Genomic DNA, 3,361 nt, shown 5'->3' with positions numbered 1-3,361 from the left:
AACCAGCAGGCTCATACAAAGACTACCACCTCTAGATTCCCCACCTACGTCACACATAATAATTTCTCTGAAATATTGTTCTTTTTCTAAATCCTAATGCTCCTTGTCCCAAAGCATTTAGTAGTACCTAGATCAGGAGAACCAAAATTTTTCAAGAAATTACAAGGGGCATGACGAATGGAAATAAATGATGGCCTTGCCAATGCTGCCCACATTCCAGTCAACTTTAAAATTAACATTGCTCATATGCATTTTGCATTGAAATGCTTTGCTAGTCCTAAACTAAATCCCAATGGAAAATTAGAAGTCATACTTTCTGTGTGGTGCCACGGAAGTGGCTGCAATGTTGTTATTAAATTGTTTTCAGTTAGATGGCTTTCTACTCAAGATCTGCACTTCTAAATCCATCTAGCGCACGATTGAGATTCAAGGATTACACCAATAAATGGAGAATTTCATCCTCTTATTTTCTTGTTTTAATATCTCTTTTGTTTATCTCAAATATATATAGAAGTGGAAAAGTTGTGCCAAAGATATACATGATCAAGTAAATATAGATTGATACAAGAACCATGTAAACAATTGAAAAGCCAAAAAGAATAATTATCTTGGAAATATGCAATTTTGTTTTAATAAGTTCATCATAATTCAAGTGGTCATCTAAAAACACGCAATATTATTTTTAAATATACTGTCGATCACATCAGTGCTGAGAGATTGCACAGCTTTGTTTTGTTCAGAGTTAAGCAATTCAAAATTGATGTCATCCAAGAAAATAGCGCAGCATCATCTATTTATGAGAGGAAATCACAGAAATTATCCGCAGCATGAAATTGGACTGGAAACTTATGGTCCACATCCATTCTAACTTATTGAATGGTTCCAAGTTTAGAATTGCACATAATGAAGTCAGTCATTGGCAAGACCATTTGAACCCTTCCTGGCATCAATTGAAGGTCCTAAATCCAGAAAACAACCATTATTTGTCAGTCACAGAAAAAAAAAATTGAGTTCTATTTGTAGTTATTATTTGAAGTCTGATTCAGCTGACAAAAAGTTATTTCGCAGGTTTGCTCCAAAGTACAGACTCACTGTTCAACATCTCACGAGATACTCAGACACAGAGGACAATTGGGCATTTTACTACTGAGGAACTAATGCACCCTGTGGCCTTTCTACCCATGGACAAAAGGATATTTTCCTCAATTCATGGAGGCACTTCACCGAAAGAGACCTCTTCTGATTAAATGACTTTCAATCATTTCTGGTACTTCTGCCTTAATGAAGGATGTGAAGCGAATCTTTTTTTAGATTTAGAAGATTGATCTATTTATGAGGAAGATAGCATTATATAGTCATAGAACCGTGCAGTATGGAAAGAAGCCTAACTCATCCATGCTGATCAAGTTGTCTATTTGAGCTAGTTCTATTTGCCTGCATTTGGACCATTTCCCTCAAAACCCTTTCTATCCATGTAATTGTGCTGCCTCCACTACTTCCTCTTGCAGCTCACTCCTCTGAATGAAAAAGTTTCAGCTTTGGTCCCTTTTTAAAATTTTTATCCTCTCACCTTAAATCTACACGTCTAACTTTTGATTCTCCTGCCCTCAAATAAAAATCCATCATATTCATCTTTTTATGCTCCGAGTGATTTTAGAGAACCACAGTAAAAAGTCACTTCTCAGCCTCCTGTACTTCAGGGAAATAAACATCTCTTCTTAAAACTCAAGCCCTCCTGTTCTAGCAACATCCTCATAAATCTTTTCTGTAAACCTTTCCTGCTTAATGGCATCCTTTAAGTGTGATCTTACCAATGGCTTGCACAGTTGTCGCATGATGTCTCAGTTCTCGTGCTCAGTGCCCTGATCGATGAAGGAAAATATTCCAAACGGCTTCTTCAGTACCTTCAGAAAATAATGTACCTATAACCTTAGGACTCTACATTCTACAACATTCTCCAGGGCCCTACCATTCACTGTGCATGTCTTTCCCTAGTTTCATTTAAAAAGTGCATTGCTTCATAATTGTGTGAGTTAAATTCCTTCTGGCATTTCCGCACTCATTTTTTCAGATGATCTAGATCCTGCTATATCCTAAGACAACCTTCCTTACTGTCAATTTTTGGGTCATCCAAAAACTTACTTTTACCATGTTAACTCCATTGTCACCCAAAGTGTTAATGTAGATGACAAACAACATAAGACCCAACACCAATTACTGCACAACACCATTGGTCACAAAATTGCAATGTGAAAAACAACCCTTCACTACAACTTTCTGACATCAACCATCAAGCTAATTTTATATTTAAATGGCCAGATTCCACATGACCTAACCTTTTGGACTATCCTATCAAGCAGTACCTAGTCAAAGGCCATGCTAACATTCATGTAGAGAACATTAACTGCCTTGCCATCATTAATCTTCTCAGTCACCTTTTCAAAAATTTCAGTCAAATTCAAGAAACACAATTTCCCAAGTTAAAGCCATGTTGTCTGCTCCTAATGAGTCATGTTATTTCTTTCCCAAATGCTGATTGATTCTGCACCTTGAAATCTCTCCAGTATCTTTCCCACCGCTGATATTAGAGGCTCAATGGCCAGTAGTTCCCTGATTTACTCTGGCAGCCCATCTTAAATAAAAGGTGCAACATGAGCCACAGTGTAGTCTTCCAATACTTCACCAATGGCTAGAAATGATACAAATATCCGTGTCAGGGACCCATATATTTATTCTCCTGCTTCCCACAATGTCCTCACATACACTTTGTCGGGCCTCGGGAATTTATTAATTTTTCGGTACTTTAGATTGTTTGCGTGTCCTCTTTTCAGCATCTAATAGCCTGAATAGGCCTGGGATTGTCTGATCTCAGAAGCTAAGCAAGCAGAGGACTGGTCAGTACTTGGAGGGGAGGCCACCTAGGCCAGGTACTGTAAGTTTCTGTGAGGGCACTGGACAAAGTTGTGAATCCCTCTCTGCCTTTCGGTGGACAAAAGTTAAAGAATTTCATGTAGGTTACATTCTAAATGTAGTACTACATGACAATAATGGAACCTTTTGTTGCATATGTTCTAATTAATCACTAATTACTTCCATGACCTTCTCTATGGTGAATATAGATCAGTAGTTGTTTGAAAATTTCCCCCATCTCTCATGGTTCCACACACAAACAACCACATTGAACCTTGAGGGGATCTATTCTCTCCCAGTTATTCATGTATTCTTAATGTACATGTAGTATCCTTTAGTATCCTACTTTATCTATTAAACCTATCTCATATCCTCTTTTTTCCCTCTTCATTTCTTCTAAGAGTACTTATATATCTCTTATGCTCAAATGATTTGCTTGATCCAAGTTCTC

This window comes from Narcine bancroftii, chromosome 10 (assembly GCF_036971445.1).
Source record: "Narcine bancroftii isolate sNarBan1 chromosome 10, sNarBan1.hap1, whole genome shotgun sequence".
In the NCBI taxonomy this organism is placed as follows: Eukaryota; Metazoa; Chordata; class Chondrichthyes; order Torpediniformes; family Narcinidae; genus Narcine; species Narcine bancroftii.
The sequence above is the reverse complement of the archived record's forward strand: the minus strand, read 5'-3'. Positions refer to the sequence as shown.